Here is a 7,527-nt window from a genome sequence, read left to right on the forward strand (position 1 = left end):
TTGACCAGAAATTAGTTGTATTTCCACAGGATAAGCAGAAGGATAGGCCTCTAGCAGAAGAGTTTTATTCCACTGTAACAAGACCAGAAGATTAAACATCTCAGTACAGAGACAATAAATGTAGTGATGGGAAATTGAGTCATTTCCATCAGATTTCTTCTATTTTAATTAAAGATGAAGTAAAGTTATCTCCTGAGAATGACAGGGTAAGAATTAATGACAAGGAAGAAGTTTGAGCAAGCAGATAGAGGGTTCATCCAAGACTGGGGTTTTGCAAGGTAACTTCAATGGAAGGACCAAGAGTCAAGGGAATTTAGAATATGGACAATATATTCTGGATAGAAGGAAACTCAAGAAAGGAATGGCTGATGGATAGGCAGAAAGGACAGAGGAGAATTGAAATGAGTAAGCGGGAAGGATGTGAGAAGGTGGTCAGACAGGCAGTTGTCTGTCATTGCTATTTCAGAAAAGGAGAAGTTTCAGGTGATATTCAGGTCCAGGGTGAAGCTATGGCACCGAAAGACAGGGATAGAGTAGGGAATGGTCACTGAAAGATGAGGAGGTCAAATAATTGAACTGTCAATGGTTAGATAGTCCACACAGAAGGATCAGCAAAAAACCAAAAGAGAACAACATCAACATCATATTAATAGATATGAACTGTAAAGACACAGGAATCCTAATGTAGATTATTGATGGTCTAACCAATAGCCTTCCCTCATCCTTCATCGTTTCCTTTTTTTTTTTTTTTGGGGGGGGGTGACAGAGCCTCTGTTCCCCACAGAGGCTATATACATGGGTTTATGATACATATCCAGCCAACAGGATTAGCAGGCACCATACTGGTGGTAGGGGTGTTACATACTGAATGTTTGTGTTCTCTCAAAATTTGTATGTATAATTCTAACATCCCCTCCACCACCATCACCATGTATTAGGAAGTGAAGCCTCTTGGAGGTAATTAAGTCAAGAAGGTAGACACTTTCAAATGAGGTTAGTGCTCTTATAAGAAAAAAAAAATGTGATTGAGAGAAATTTTCTCTCAGCCACATAAGGAAATAACAAGATTCAACTGTCTGCAAATCAGGAAGTGATTTCACCAGATACTGGGTCTGCCAGTGCTTTGATCCTGGACTTCCCAGCCTCCAGAATTGTGAGAAATAAATGCTTGTTGTTTACGCCACCCAGGCTATAGTATTCTGACAGTCGGAACCGGCTAAGATGGTGCACTTCTGAGAAAAGAATTTCTCCCTGTTAAGAAACTGTAGATGAGGAGACACTGCCCTTTGTATCTTTGGATATTGTAGGTAAGCCAAATAACAATATTTAGAAATATCAGGTGCTAATCCCTGGAATTTATACATGTGAGTTTTTATGGGCAAAGAATCTTTGCACATATAATGAAGGCTAGGACATGAGATGGGGAGATGATCCTGAATTATCCAGGTGGGCCCTAAATGCAATCACACGTGTCCCAATTTTAAGAAAGAGGCAGAAAGGAATTTGATACAGAAGAGAAAGAAAGACACACACAGAAGAAAAGGCGATGTGAAGATGAAGGCAGGGACTGGAGTAATGCAGCCACAAGCCATGGAATAGTGACAGCCACCAGAAGCTGGAAGAGGCAAGGAACAGATTCACACCTAGAGCATTTGGAGGGAAGATGGCCCTGCCAACACCTTGATTTCAGCTCAGTGATACTGACTTCAGATTTCTGGCCTCCAACAAGTGACAGAATAAATTATCATAGCTTAAGCCACCAAGTCGGTGACAATTTGTTACAGCCATAGGAAATTCATACTGAAATAGCTGTGAGGGATGTCATATTTGGAGTTATGGCAGCCATCTTGTGACCATGAAGAAACAAGTTAAAGGATAAACATGTGGAAGAAGACAAAGTAGAAATATGGAAAGAGTTGCTGAATTAGCCAGAATTAGATTTCTTATAATGAGAGATTATGAATTTCCTTTGTAACTCTATACATTAATTAGTATGAGTCTATCCAAAAGGATGGGGGCAGTCATGGTTGGGAAGCTGCAGTTGAGTAACAAGGAAGGGACTTGCCCCGCTTTTCAACTCTGAGAATACACATAAAATTCCACATAAAAACGTGGAAAATGAACAGCTCCCATTTGAATGGGAAGCAGAACTGATAACTCAGGGGAGAGCCAGAAAATGTCTAGGGAAGAGGGAGGCATAGGGGCATTTGTTACACAGCAGACTTTTTAGAGGACAGTTAAGTGTTTAGGAAAAAGGGGAGGAGTGGAAAATGTTCTTAGAAAAGGATTATGTGAATCAGTACAGAGCACTATTGTAATAAGATTATATATAGGGTATAGATAGAGTGGAGAATAGGGAGAGACTCACACTTTGGACAGGGACCAAAGAAAATAGGTATAAAGCTTATCCAGCCCCAGGGCTGCCAAGAAAATGTTTCTATCAATACTGAGGCCAAAGTTCTCTTTAAACTTAAGCGTTCAGAAAGTTTTTCTGTGGAGTTTGTCAAACATTCCCAGGCCCCAGATCCTTACAGAGCAGATCTTGGCAGGGCCCAGAAATCTGCATTAGTAGTGAACATCCCACAGGATTCAACTGCAGTTGATCTAGGACCACACCCTGTCCTGAGCAGTGGCTTTCAAATGTCTCTCACTATAATCTACATTAGAAATAAATGTAGCATAAGGCATGTACACACACACAAGGTGAAACAATCTGGCTTAAGATCATAGAATTTCTTTTTACATAAAGCTGATGGCTGGTGTCCCTGGTCAAGTAAGTGACTCTTGTGGGTGGCATTCCTTCCAATGATGACTCAGGGACCTAGGCTGCTTCACACTGTGGCTCTGACATCTTGTGGCTTCAAGGTGGCCCTGGTGTCATCCACCAGATATATGGAAGGAAGAAACTGGGAAACCTACGTGGGCGAGTTCCACGTGCCACAGATCACCCTGGATGTGCTACCACAGCCAGACCTCAGTCACCTGGCTGGTTGTAAGGGAGACTGGGAGAGCGGGCGGAGCTCCCAGTAAGCACTGTCAGACTCTCCACTTTTAACTAAAAGCAAAGGCTTACAAAATAATACTTACTCCTACCACATGCAATGTCCTCTGATATTTTTCTGTTTTGTTCTATTTCATTCCATTTTCTTTATTTTTAAAAATGCCAGCCTCCCCAGCTAACATGTTCTATTAAACAATCTACCATTTAAGAAGCATTGTCCCGGAGCCTGTCTGCATCTGTCCAAAAGGGGGTGGGTGGCCCCACGATTTGAGGAGCTCTGTTTCCTCTGAGTACATTCAGGACCCCTCCCCCCACCAGTCAGGCACACAGCATGTGTTCAGTCAGGGGTCACTGTTATTGCTCCCATGACTTAGTGGTGAAAAGGAGGGAATACAGAAAAAATACAACAGCTCCTCTTCCCTGAAGTTGTACAACTTTACAATTAAGCATAAAACGGTCTCTTGGGTATTTTGGGTTAAGACTTTAGAACTGAAACTTGTCACTGGTGTAAGATGCAGGAGGAAAAAGGGAGGGAAATTGTCTATAAATTAAGGGAGGACAGAGAGATGTTCAGCTTGCTTACTATGTGGTTGGCTTTCTCCCCACAGTCACGTAAGCCACAATTCACAAGTTCACAATGTTAACTTCACCGGGTTTGAAGTGTCAGAAACCCCAAACTGTAGAGGTTTTCCTAGAGGTTTCTTACTCTTTCCAATCTAGATTGACTAGATGATTAGTTTTTGGATAAATGACCCTCACCTGTATTTCAGAAGCTTCAAGTTAGAAGATGGGGCAGGAAAGTGAGCCTAACTCCAACTCCTCCACCAGCACCTGCAGTTTCCTGCCCTTCCTGCTGTCTCAGACCTTGGTTTGATCTGGGAGGAGAAAAGGAAGAGAAAAGAGGATTGGGAAAATGTGGGGAGAATGGGAAATGGAAGGGAGAGAGAGGGTAGAAGAGAGAAGGGGCATTGGGGAAGCCTACTTCAGAGCAATTTTTACTGGCTGAAGAGAACGCAGTGTAAACTACTCTTCACTTTTTTTCCCACCTTAAGCATGGATTTAGGAACAACCAACCAGAGGATGCAGGAAATTTCAGAATTCACTCAGTTTTTTGAGAAATGAAAAGTACCTGAGGAAAATGCTAAATGTCATTCAAGCATCATAGAATAAAGACAGCTCATTCTAGACATGTTAATATGAGGACTGAAAATTAGAAAGAGGCAGCTGTTGGGAAAGTCAGTGAGGGGTGCTAAGCCAGACAAGAGACCTGGAGCAGCTCACAGACCATCCTTTCTCTGGGGTAACTTTAGCCTTCAGAGGGCCTGTAGAGGTGAGACTAGAGTCCATCTTTCTATTTTTAATTCATAGTGTGGAGATAAGAGTTAAATATAAAGCAGATTAAGACTTCCCTTAAATCTCCTCTCCAAAAGAAAAACTGGAATTAATCTACAGGGGACTACTCTGTGGATGGCTCAGTACCATCATTTTCTAAGAATAAAATTGGAAGCAGAAAACTGTGTCCTTATCCTTTGACATCCAAGAATTATTGCCATCAAAGTACTACAGCCCATGAAATTACTTTCCAGGTTATACTCATTATATTGAGCATTTTCATTCTGTAGACCTGTGGTTTTAATGGAAAAGAAAAGAAGAAAAAAAAAGAAACCCTCACTTCATAAGACAACTGTTCCCATATACCGGCCCATTAATAGGTTGCTAATGCATGTGGAAATCATTATAAAATCACAAATGCTGAACTGAGAAGCAGATTTCAAACACTGATCGGCCTGGGCTTGTTGTGAAGTTTGGACCGTGAGAGCGTTGGATTCAGATAAGTGAACTGTAGCCTATATTCCCTACACCCTGCAGCTAATGAGGCACTCAATTACAGGCTGTGATTTTTTTTTTAACTTTTAATCACATTATATATTACCTTTATGGATTAGACATTACACAGGACGCTAACCTGGCTGCTAGAGTCTTCCTCAGTGGATGTGTTAAGCAGATAACACAGATGCAGCAGAACAATGAGATTAAGTGTGAGGGCTCTGGAGCAGGGGGCCTGGGTTTGAATCTGAGCCCCACCAATGACTCACTGTGTGACCTTGGGCAAGTTGCTTAATCTCTCTGTGCCGGAGTTGCCACTTGTGTAGAGGGAAGATAATAACAGTCCATGCCTCAAGTAAGGATTAATTGAGAAAATGTATGCAAAGTACTAAATCAGTTCCTGGCATTGTGGAGAGCACTCACCAGCAGCTGGGGTTTATCAGTTTCATGGTGCTGGAGATGCAAGAGAAATGAATGTGGAATGGCTGTGCACTCTGGTGGTGTAGTCCAAACTGCTGAGGCATATAGAGTCCTTATGACATCTCAGGCCTTGTCCTGTAAAAGAAGAAAAACCAGTTGACTTTCACTGATGGTCTTCTGTGTATCCAAAGTCACTGTAATGCACTGGGCCTTAGGTGGCATGTAATGCCTCAGTGTGTGCATTTAGATCCGTCCAGCAAGTCAGGGGGCTTCCCAGGTGGCACTAGTGGTAAAAATCCCACCAGCCAATGCAGGAGACGTAAGAGACTCAGGTTTAATCCCTGGGTCGGAAGATCCCCTAGAGGAGGAAATGGCAACCCACTCCACCATTCTTGCCTGGAGAATCCCATGGACAGAGAAGCCTGGCAGGCTACAATCCACGGGGTCACAGAGTCAGACACGACTGAAGCGACTCAGCATGCACACACAGGAAGTCATGATGCTTTTCTGAACAGTTCTCTCTGTGTGGTGCTTTCAGAGACACAGAAGAATTATAAAGAAGGTAAAACTCTGTCCATGATAGATGAAGACTGTGCTTAGTCGCTCAGTTGTGTCTGACTCTTTGTGACCCCATGGACTGCAACCCTCCAGGCTCTTCTGTTTCCAGGCAAGAATACTGGAATGGGTTGCCATGCCCTCCTCCAGGGGATCTTCCCAACGCAGGGATTGAACCAGGGACTCCTGCACTGCAGGCGTCTGAGCCACAAGGAAAGCCCATTATATAAAGACTGGTTAGAGAGATTCTGTTTAACTAGGAAATACAGCAAACTCTTTATGGGGCCTAATATGAGAAGCAACTTTATGTATGAAGAGCAACTTGGATGCAAAGGTGGGTAAGAACCGATCTTTGCTTTCAACTTTGCAATCAGCAGAAGGATAGAGTTAAGACATAAGGCTGAGAGAGTTATGTCTATCAAAGCAGAACAAACTGATTGTTACAGAGTCTCTGAAGAGGAAACGACAAAGACGACACACACTAATGAAATTCTCAAATGTGTTCTATTGCTAATCGGAGAGCAGCACACGCTAATTCATTTCACAAATACTTATCTATCATTTTCCAGGAACAATTCTTAGTGTTGGGGTTGTGTCACTGACTTTCTAATGGACAAAAAGACAATTAACAAAACAAAGTCCCAAAGTACATCTGTACATACATACACACACACACACACAGAGAGAATATGTTAAAGTGTGAGTATTGTACAGAAAATAAAGCAGGGTAAAGTGTTGAGGAGTGATGAGGAAAGAGATGCTTTATGACAAGTGGCTAACTGTGAGGTAAAGATAAAACATGCAAAAGAAATTAGAGAAGGTAAGATGTGGATATTTGGAGAAGGCAATGGCAACCCACTCCAGTGCTCTTGCCTGGAAACTCCCATGGATGGAGGAGCCTGGTAGGCTGCAGTCCATGGGGTCGTGAAGAGTCAGACACGACTGAGCGACTTGACTTTCACTTTTCACTTTCATGCATTGGAGAAGGAAATGGCAACCCACTCCAGCGTTCTTGCCTAGAGAATCCCAGGGATGGAGGAGCCTGGTGGGCTGCCGTCTGTGGGGTCACACAGAGTCGGACACGACTGAAGTGACTTAGCAGCAAGATGTGGATATGGGCTGAAAGCACTGTGGGAAGATTTTGCGGCCTGGGAAGGACACCGTAGAAGGAGTGGGGAGCTGGTCCTTCCAGGCCTGGGACAGGGAGAGCAGAGTGCTGCCAGAGGAGAGGCAGGGGCAGCCTGGAGGCATGGGCACCAGCAGGCAGGATGGGTGGGGGCAGATTACCATGGGCCTGGTAGGGGGCCACGGGGACTGTAGGGTGTAAGTGTCAAGAGCTCCTGCAAACTGCCTGGGAAACACCAGCAGTTTTAGTTTCACATCAGCTGGTGAACGGGGACCAGAGCCTCAGGACCACGTTGAGGCCTGGAGATATCAGAGCACCTTCTCTTTCTCTCATCACTGTATTATTAAGAAGCTCTAAAACGCCTCTCTCCATGTGATAGAGAAAAGGCCATCTGCAGCCTCACGTCCGCATCCTCTGTGCTAGCCGTGTGCAGGAGCTGCGTGCTCCCAGCGCCAGCTTATGCTTTGTTTCAAGGAAGCCTGAGCATCACTTCAGCACTTCGGCCAGTGGTGGGGGGCATTATACGCGGAGTGATAAACACATAGAGAAGAGGATGTCTCCAAAGGAGAGGAAGCTGGGGTGGGGAAACGTCCATCAA

General features: G+C 43.9%; 1 long non-coding RNA gene across 1 annotated transcript; it reads right to left on the reverse strand.

Moving 5' to 3' along the window:
• Positions 1-3,760: 3,760 nt before the first annotated feature.
• LOC139176846 (uncharacterized) lies at positions 3,761-5,379 on the reverse strand. Its single transcript, XR_011561319.1, has 2 exons — positions 5,252-5,379; positions 3,761-3,876 (listed from the first exon to the last, which is right to left on the reverse strand). It is a non-coding gene; the product is annotated as an uncharacterized lncRNA (long non-coding RNA).
• Between the last annotated feature and the right edge of the window lie 2,148 nt (positions 5,380-7,527).

Source organism: Bos indicus, chromosome 17, assembly GCF_029378745.1.
Source record: "Bos indicus isolate NIAB-ARS_2022 breed Sahiwal x Tharparkar chromosome 17, NIAB-ARS_B.indTharparkar_mat_pri_1.0, whole genome shotgun sequence".
Taxonomy (NCBI): domain Eukaryota; kingdom Metazoa; phylum Chordata; class Mammalia; order Artiodactyla; family Bovidae; genus Bos; species Bos indicus.